Source organism: Leucoraja erinacea, chromosome 32 (assembly GCF_028641065.1).
Source record: "Leucoraja erinacea ecotype New England chromosome 32, Leri_hhj_1, whole genome shotgun sequence".
Taxonomy (NCBI): domain Eukaryota; kingdom Metazoa; phylum Chordata; class Chondrichthyes; order Rajiformes; family Rajidae; genus Leucoraja; species Leucoraja erinaceus.
Window position 1 is genome coordinate 3,894,155 of NC_073408.1, and position 9,962 is coordinate 3,904,116.

Consider the following 9,962-nt stretch of genomic DNA (forward strand, 5'->3'; position numbering starts at 1 on the left):
GAGTTTGCACGTTCTCCCTTTGATTGGGTGGGTTTCCTCCGGGTGCTCCAGTTTCCTTCCACATTCCAAGGACATGCCGGTTTGTAGGTTAATTGATACCCTAGTGTGTAGGGAGTGGATGAGAAAATGGGATAGCATGTAACTAGAGTGAACAGGTGATCAATTGGTAGCATGGACTCTGGGCTGAAGGGCTTGGTTCCATGCTGTATCTCCAAACTAAACAAAGGAAAGTGGAGTTCCTTTATTTAATTTCTCATGTGAAGGACGGCCTCTCCTCTCTATCAGTAATAATATAATTTGGAAAAAAAACTCTCTTTCATAAGTTCCATTCACCTGTTGAATAATGTAAGTGCTTAATCAATAATTTTTTTGGTGCAGTTGTTGGTTAGTCTGGTGAAAGGAAAACTTTGAAAGTAATAGGAATGGGACTTGGACAGTGTTAGGGTTCAGACGTAATTGTGAGAAGAACGGAGAAATGGGACTGGAGGATATCTGAGATAATGATCAGAGGGCAGACTATGTTTGGCAAGGGGAAGAGCATATCTCTGTACGCTTTCAATGTCCCTTTCAGGATGTCCAATGTTGTTTTTCACAACTAGTGGAGTGCTTTGGAAATGTGGTCATTGTTGTAATCCACTAAACCTGCACTCACATGTTCCACAAAAGTCATTTCTATTTTAGAAGTGTTGAGAGATAGATATTGCCTTTTTTTGTTTTGAAACGGTGCCATGTAATCTTCAGCATCCACTTAAGGGAGTGTACAGAGTATTGTTACATGTCTCGTGGGAAAAGCAGCATTTCTGCTGTGTTGCCTCCCTCATCACTGCACTGGAGTATAAAAACACTTGATTGATTTCATCCAAAATGTGACTTGGGATAGAATTGCCCACTGAGTCATCAAAATAGGTCATTCGGTCCACCATGACCTTTTCACCCATCTGCACTAATCCTATTCACCTACATTAGGTGTCTGGAGTTATGGGGAGAAGGCAGGAGAATTGGGCGGAGAGGGAAAGATAGATCAGCCAAGATTGAGGATGATTGAGGAGATCAGCCATGATGGCGGAATAGACTTGATGGGCTGAATGGCCTAATTCTGCTCTTCTAACCTATGTACTTATTAGGTCTGTATCTTTCCATGCATTGCCTAATTGGGTGTCTGAGTAAATGTTGCTTAAACCTCATGATTATCACAGACCATCATCACTTCTGGCAGAGATTTCCAAATTCCACTTGCTTTTTGTGTAAAAGTTTCCCCTCAAATCCCCTTTAAATATCTGTCCTCTCACCTTAAACTGATGTCCTCTGGTTTTTGATACCCCTGCCATTGGATAGATGATCATCTTGTCTGTACCTCATATTTTTATTTTTTTTATACCTTTAGGTCTAGGCTGCTCCTTATTCCAGGCAAAACATCAATCTCTCCCCATAACCAAAATCATCCGATCTGTGTATACATCCTGGTAGATCTCCTCTGCACCTTCTCTAGCACAGCCTTATCCTTCTTAAGCTGTGGCTACCAGAACTGCACACTACAGTCGTCAGTGTTTTGTAAAGTTGCAACAGAACCGTGCTTTTATATGTGGTCATTGCCCTGTAATATGAATGCCTGCACTCCATGTTCCTGAACTCTGCACCATTCTATTTTAGACCCACTGTTGAGAGATTGACTTGAATGCCAAGGTCTTCCGTTTTGAAACGGTGCCAAGGTACTGTAGCATCCCCTACAAGGGACTGTACAAAGCTGTTTGTCTCGTGGGAAAAGTGAGCATTTCTGCTGTGTTGGCTGCAGCGTCAGGTATCACTGCACAGTGGCGCATAAAAACACTTGATGATTTCCTCCAAAATGTGACCGGGTTCGAATTGACTACGGGCGTCATCAAAACGGAGTTGGTACGTTCACCCCGTGACCTGCGTGGGTTTTCTCCGAGATCTTCGGTTTCCTCCCACACTCCAAAGACTTATAGGTTTGTAGGTTAATTGGCTTGGTATAAATGTGAAATTGTCCCTCGTGTGTGTAGGATAGTGTTAACGTGCGGGGATCGCTGGTCGGTATGGATTCAATGGGCCCAACTGCACTGCACTGTTTCTGCACTGAATCACTAAACTAAACTACTCTAAAGGAAACCTGTATCTTTTCCACTTGCATGCCTTTCCGACCTTGCCTGAGTAAATCCAATCAACCTCAAGAAAGGTCCTGACTTCATCATGCACTTCTGGCAGAGATCTCCAAATTGCTGCTTTGGCTCACTGAGTTTCCCCTCAAATGCCCTTCATATATTTGCTCTCACCTTGGTGCTGATGTCCTCTGGTTTTTGATACCCCTGCCATTGGATAGATGATCATCTTGTCTGTACCTCCTATTTTTATTTTTTTTTATACCTCTAGGTCTAGGTTGCTCCTTATTCCAGGCAAAACACCAATCTCTCCCCATAACCAAAATCATCCGATCTGGGTAACATCCTGGTAGATTTTCTCTGCACCTTCTATAGCACAGCCTTATCCTTCTTGAGCTGTGGCTACCAGAACTGCACACTACAGTCGTCAGTGTTTTGTAAAGTTGCAACAGAACCGCAACTTTTATATTCATTGCCCTGACCTATGAATGCAAGCATTCCATGTGACTGAACTCTGCACCATCCTATTTACCCACTTTCAAGAATATTGACTTGAATCCCAAGGTCTCTCCGTTTGCTAAGGTACTGTAGTGCCCTACAATTGACTGTAAAAGCTGGTTTTTGGGGTGTGAGTGGAGATTGGCTGCAGCGTCAGGTATGACGGCACAGTGGCGCAGCGGTAGAGATGCTGCCTTACAGAGCCGGGTTCGATCCTGACTACGGGCGCTGTCTGTACGGAGTTGGTACGTTCTCCCCGTGACCTGCGTGGGTTTTCTCAGAGATCTTCGGTTTCCTCCCACACTCCAAAGACTTATAGGTTTGTAGGTTAATTGGCTTGGTATAAATGTGAAATTGTCCCTCGTGTGTGTAGGATAGTGTTAACGTGCGGGGATCGCTGGTCGGTATGGATTCAATGGGCCCAACTGCACTGCACTGTTTCTGCACTGAATCACTAAACTAAACTAATCTAAAGGAAACCAAGTTCTTTGTCCCACTTCCATGTCTCTTTCCGACTTTCTCTCCCTTGCTCCAATCAGTGTGAAAAAAGGTCCTGAATGAATGCATGTCCTGCCCACTCTCCACGTGCTGCCTGGCTCACTGAGTTACTCTGCACTTCATATTTTGCTAGCGTTTGGTGCTGATTGTACAGGTGGGAGGACTGAAAGGTCACAGAGTCATTGGATTTGGAGAGTTAAAAGGCGCATGAGGGAGTCTGGTTAGTTTAGTTTAGCAATACAGCGCGGAAGCGGGCCATTCATCCCACCGGGTCCGTGCCGACCAGCGATCCTCCCGTACACTAGCACTATCCTACACACTAGGGACAATTTACAATTTTACCGAAGCCAATTAACCTACAACCCTCAAGAGTCAAGAGTGAGGCTCTTATTGTCATATGTCCCCAACAGAACAATGAAGCTCTTACTTGCAGCAGCACAACTGAGGAAGGATGTAACTTGGTATTCTGGAGAAACACATAATAAGGTTTACAAAAAAAGTTCAGTATGGGTAGGCAGTATAAAAATGCATCAAGTTTAGAAATAGGGATAATAGTTGAAAGTTTAGTTTAATGTCAGGCATATCATAGAGTGGTCTTGCAAAGGATGTTTCCACTGGTGGGAGAGTCTAGGGCCAGAGGTCAAAGCCTCAGAATTAAAGGGCGCTCTTTTGGAAAGGACGCGAGGAGGAACTTCTTTAGTCAGAAGGTAGTTAATCTGTGGAACTCGTTGCCACAGGGGGCTGTGGAGGCCAAGTCAATGGATATTTTTAAGGCTGAGATAGACAAATTCTTGATTAGAACGGGTGTCGAGGGTTATGGGGAGAAGGCAGGAAAATGGGATTAGAAGACAGATCAGCCATGATTGAATGGTGGAGTAGACTCGATTGGCCGAATGGCCTAATTCTACTCCTATAGGTTTGAACGTGGTGCACTCCAGATGAATCCTTGCTTGTCTGCCTTTCACTAATCTGGTGCAAGTCACCCTACAAACCTGCCCGTCTTTGGAATGTGGGAGGAAACCGGAGAAAACCCACGAGTCCACGGGGAGAAGGTACAAACAGACAGCACCCGTAGTCAGGATTGAACCTGGGTCCCCGGCGCTGTAAGGCAGCAACTCTACCGCTGTGCCACCGTGTAAGCTCCAGTTACACAGTCTGTGTTGAAAGGGTTTCGGCCTGAAACGTTGCCTATTTCCTTCGCTCCATAGATGCTGCTGCACCCGCTGAGTTTCTCCAGCACGTTTGTCTGTAAAGGAATAGGTGATGTTGAAGAAGGAAGCATCCTTTTCTCCAGAGATGATAGAATGGTGAAGCAGACTTGATGGGCCGAATGGCCAAATTCTGTTCCTATGACTTATGAGCACGAACTTTTGAGCCCTCCATGAAATGAACCTCCCTCAGAATCATCATCTCTGTGATCTCCAATCTCCGAAACGTTAGAAGCCAGAGGAGAGGCCATGGGCCTTGTGTGCAGTGGAATGTCGGGGTTGTTCTGAACAGGCACAGCCGTTCGGCACACGAACAGGTGTTGCCACGGGCCACAACTTTGGAAATCCTTCCGCTTGGATGTCAAATGGCAGTGGTTCAGCCGTGAAATGCTCGAATAACATTGCAACAAGCAAGAAAAACATTCTTAACCTTACCTGCAGGTACTGTGATCTCTGCATGAACAGGCAGCCCCTCAGTGTATAAGAGGCGCATTGTTCCCTCATTAACAGTACCTGGACCTGAACACCAACTGGACGATGATCTTTGCACCACAACAGCTGTTGGCTCGGCTTTCAACGGCCTTCGATTTGCTTCAGCTGAGTTAGCAATTATGTCGGCAGCTGGCTGGGGAAGGCTGCTGTGAAAAATGTTTGAATGCAATGGAGTTGCAGCTTTCCTGCTGCCTCAGAAGGCTATTGTAGAATCTGACAGAATGCTGAGTGAAGCCACATGCCTGCGATTTGTTTTGAGAATAACTACGTTGACAAGTGGCCTGCTGGAGTCTGGGTAACAGTAAGCGGTAAATCACAGGGACTGCTGTGTGTGTGTGTGTGTGTGTGTGTGTGCAGTGAGTGTATGAACTCCTGACACTTCACCTTCAGGTCACCTGAGGTCAGAGTATTCAACACTGCGTAACAAATTTGATGAATTGCATGAAAACCGCCAGTGAAAACCTGAGACTCTCATGATGATAGTGATTAGCTGGTAGACAAAAATGCTGGAGAAACTCAGCGGGTGCAGCAGCATCTATGGAGCGAAGGAAATAGGCAACGTTTCGGGCCGAAACCCTTCAGGGTTTCGGCCCAAAACGTTGCCTATTTCCTTCAGGGTTTCGGCCCGAAACGTTACCTATTTCCTTTGCTCCATAGATAGAAACATAGAAAATAGGTGCAGATGTAGGCCATTCGGCCCTTCGAGCCTGCAACGCCATTCAATATGATCATGGCTGATCATCCAACTCAGTATCCCATACCTGCCTTCTCTCCATACCCCCTGATCCCTTTAGCCACAAGGGCCACATCTAACTCCCTCTTAAATATAGCCAATGAACTGGCCTCAACTACCTTCTGTGGCAGAGAATTCACCGCTCTCTGTGTAAAACATTATTTTCTCATCTCGGTCCTAAAAGACTTCCCTCTTATCCTTAAACTGTGACCCCTTGTTCTGGACTTCCCCAACATCGGGAACAATCTTCCTGCATCTAGCCTGTCCAACCCCTTAAGAATTTTGTAAGTTTCAATAAGATCCCCCCTCAATCTTCTAAATTCTAGCGAGTGCGAAACCCCCCCCCCATCAATAAAACCATGTGTTCATGTGATAGGAGAAGAATTCGGCCCATCAAGTCTACTCTTCCATTCAAACCTGGCTGATCTATCTTCCCCTCTCAACCCCATTCTCCTGCCTTCTCCCCATAACCTCTGACACCCGTACTAATCAATAATCTATTTCTGCCTTAAATATATCCACTGACTTGGCCTCCACAGCCTTCTGTGACAAAGAATTTCACAGAACCACCACCCTCTGACTAAAGATGTGTCTTTGGTCAACAACAACACTGGTGAATATTCAAGAAACAACTGATTGTATAGAATATCAGAAACAATGAAACCGTTGAAATGCTAACTGGCAAAAAGCAAAGATCTTTTTTTTAATTTTAAATCACGATAACCTGGGTATTCTCTCCTATTACATGTATCATTTCTGTGTTCCCACATTCTAGTAACTGCATCTACGTATGTTCGAGCGGGAGAGAAACGTTGTCTAAATGTTCTTACAAAACTCTCATTCATCAGTGGAGTCAGCTGAATGGGTTCCGCAGGAATGCAGCCAGAGCTTGCAGCCCCACAGCTGAATGTGATTCTTTCTTCCTCATGTTCCGTAGCCCTGCAAGTGGCACCGACCCCTGCCTTTTGGCAGCCGGAGCAGTTTTTTCCATAGATAGAAGGTCTCCAGGTTTCAAGGAATGGAGGAGTGGGAATTCAATCGACAGAATTATGTGGCACGGTGGTGCAGCAGTAGAGTTGCTGCCTCACAGCGCCAGAGATCCGAGTTCGATCCTGACCGCGGGTGCTGTCTGTACACTGTTGTCCCTGTATAACTGTACTGCCACCTACAAGAATGTATTTACAGGAGGGGAGACGTGATTTGGGGTTAGCAAGGGGGGCATCCAATTTTGGGATACAACACATCTTTACTCTGATTAGGATTAGGTCAGATCCTACGGTTAAAATTTCACTTCCTTACTCTAGAATCATAGTCATAGAGTGATACAGTGTGGAAACAGGCCCTTCAGCCCAACTTGCCCACACCGGCCAACGATGTCCCAGCTACTCTAGTCCCACTTGCCTGCGCTTGTCCCATATCCCTCCAAACCTGTCCTATCCATGTACCTGTCCAACTGTTTCTTAAATAATGGGATAGTCCCAGCCTCAACTACCTCCTCTGGCAGCTTGCTCCACACACCCACCACCCTTTATGTGAAAAGGTTACCCCCTTCTGATTCCTATTAAATCTTTTCCCCTTCATCTTGAACCTATGTCCTCTGGCCCTCGATTCCCCTACTCTGGGCAAAAGACTCTGTGCATCTACCGATCTATTCCTCTCATGATTTTGTACACTTCTATAAGATCTCCCCTCATTCTCCCAAGCTCCATGGAATAGAGACCCAGCCTACTCAACCTCTCCCTATAGCTCACACCCTCTAGTCCTGGCAACATCATTGTCAATCTTTTCTGAACCCTTTCAAGCTTGACAATATCTTTCCTATAACATGGTGCCCAGATCTAAACACAATATTCTAATGTCTCACCAATGGCTTATACAACTGCAACATGACCTCCCAACTTCTATACTCAATACTCTGACTGATGAAGGCCAAAGTGCCAAAAGCCTTTTTGACCACCTTATCTACCTGCGATTCGACCTTCATGGAACCATGCACCTGTACTCCTAGATCCCTCTGCTCTACAACACTCCCCAGAGGCCTGTCATTTACTGTGTAGGTCCTGCCCTTGTTCGGCTTCCCAAAATACAACACCTTGCACTTCTCTGTATTAAATTCCATCAACCATTCCTCAGCCCACATGGCCAATCGATCCAGATCCTGCTGCAATCTTTCACAACCATCTTCACTATCTGTGAAACCACTAACTGTTGTATCATCAGCAAACTTGCTAATCTTGCCCTGTATGTTCTCATCCAAATCATTGATGTAGATCAGAAACATCAGAACTAACAGAAGGAAGGGAGACACAAAATAGTGGAGTAACTCAGCTGGACAGGCAGCATCTGTGGAGAGAAGGAATGGGTGATGTTTCAGGTCGAGACCCTTCTTCAGACTCCAAACTCCAGACTTCTATCTGAAGAAGGGTCTCGACCCGAAACGTCACCCATTCCTTCTCTCCACAGATGCTGCCTGTCCAGCTGAGTTTCTCCAGCATTTTGTGTCCATCTTCGGTGGAGACCAGCTTCTGCAGTTCCTTCCGACACAGAGGGAAGGGATTTAGTCATTTAGGAACCCTGCTATATTATTAACTAGAAAAGTAATTAACCGCTCTCAATGTGGAGATAAGATTCAGTTGGGGAATTGCAAAATCTCAAATGTTCTATGTTATTGCAGCTGCAAGTTACTGAAGACAGACACAGTCTGATACTGTCAGGTCACGAGAAATATCCTGACACATTCCTTGCATCCTTGCAGAAGGAGGGTGTGTCAGTCAGATTCGCAGCTGCACCGTTCAAACCAGTTGTGGGGTGAATCTCGCGGAGTCCATCCTGCACGCATCTCACTCCAGAAGCATCGGCCAACGGGACATCTCTACGGACAACTAATCCTTCCATCTGCTTATTCTGTGATTAACAGGTTGGAATCTGTTTCTCTCAGAGCCGAATGTGTCAAATTACCGAGGGATATCCACGTTTAATCTGCTGTCAGTGTCCAATTTTCTAACTTTGAATTTTCAGTTGCTGAGTGTTCAACAGTTCATAAGTGATAGCAGCAGAATTAGGTCACAGATAAATAAATAGATTTTTGATTAGTACAAGTAGACTTTTGATTAGTACAAATGTCAGAGGTTATAGGGAGAAGGCAGGAGAATGGGGTTGGGAGTGTGAGGGACAGTAGATCAGCCATGATTGAATGGCAGAGTAGGTTTAGAAACATAGACATAGAAACATAGAAAATAGGTGCAGGAGTAGGCCATTCAGCCCTTCGAGCCTGCATCACCATTCAATATGATCATGGCTGATCATCCAACTCAGTATCCTGTACCTGCCTTCTCTCCATACCCCCTGATCCCTTTAGCCACAAGGGCCACGTCTAACTCCCTCTTAAATATAGCCAATGAACTGTGGCCTCAACTACCTTCAGTGGCAGAGAATTCCACAGATTCACCACTCTCTGTGTAAAAAATGATTTCCTCATCTCGGTCCTAAAAGTCTTCATCCTTATCCTTAAACTGTGACCCCTTGTTCTGGACTTCCCCAATATGGGGAATAATCTTCCTGCATCTAGCCTGTCCAACCCCTTAAGAATTTTGTACGTTTCTATAAGATCCCCCCTCAGTCTTCTGAATTCCAACGTGTACAAGCCGAGTCTATCCAGTCTTTCCTCATATGAAAGTCCTGCCATCCCAGGAATCAGTCGGGTGGACCTTCTCTGTGCTCCCTCTATGGCAAGATGGGCAGAACGTCCTAATTCTATTCCTATCACTCATGACCTTATGAACTGAGGAGAATTCAGGGGGATGAGTCTAAGTGGGAGGTTGATAGTCTGTATGGACCCAGTGGGCTGAAGGGCCTGTTTCTGTATGGTATGCCTCTGTGAATTTAAACAAAGAGTAGGTCTGGCTGATATAACTTAGTAACTGCTGCTCAGTGTAGATTAGGACAAGTCGAACCATTAGCTGAACCACCAGGGCCAATTCAAGGAGGAACCTTGGCAGAGGATTAAGACTTAAACTCACTGGGAGGAACAATTCTAAATAGCTGTTGAGTCATAAACACAGGCGACTACTGTAGAAGCTGTTCTTTTTTTGGATTGTACAACTGCATTTGGATTACAGCAAGATATTCTGGCAAAGAATGCCCCTGTACATTCACCAGAACTAATTACTTCTCAATTCCAGGAGCTTTGTATTTAACAGGTTACTTTACACAGAGAATCTTGAATGTTCATAAGTTCATAAGTGATAGGAGCAGAATTAAACCATTCGGCCCATCACATCTACATTAAAAAAATGTTGGTTGACTTGGCCTCCACAGCCATCTGTGGCAAAGAATTCCACAGTAAAAGGGAGAGGTAAGTGTTTGCAGATGCTGGAATCTTGAATCAGCTGTTATCAGGCAACTGAATCATCCAAC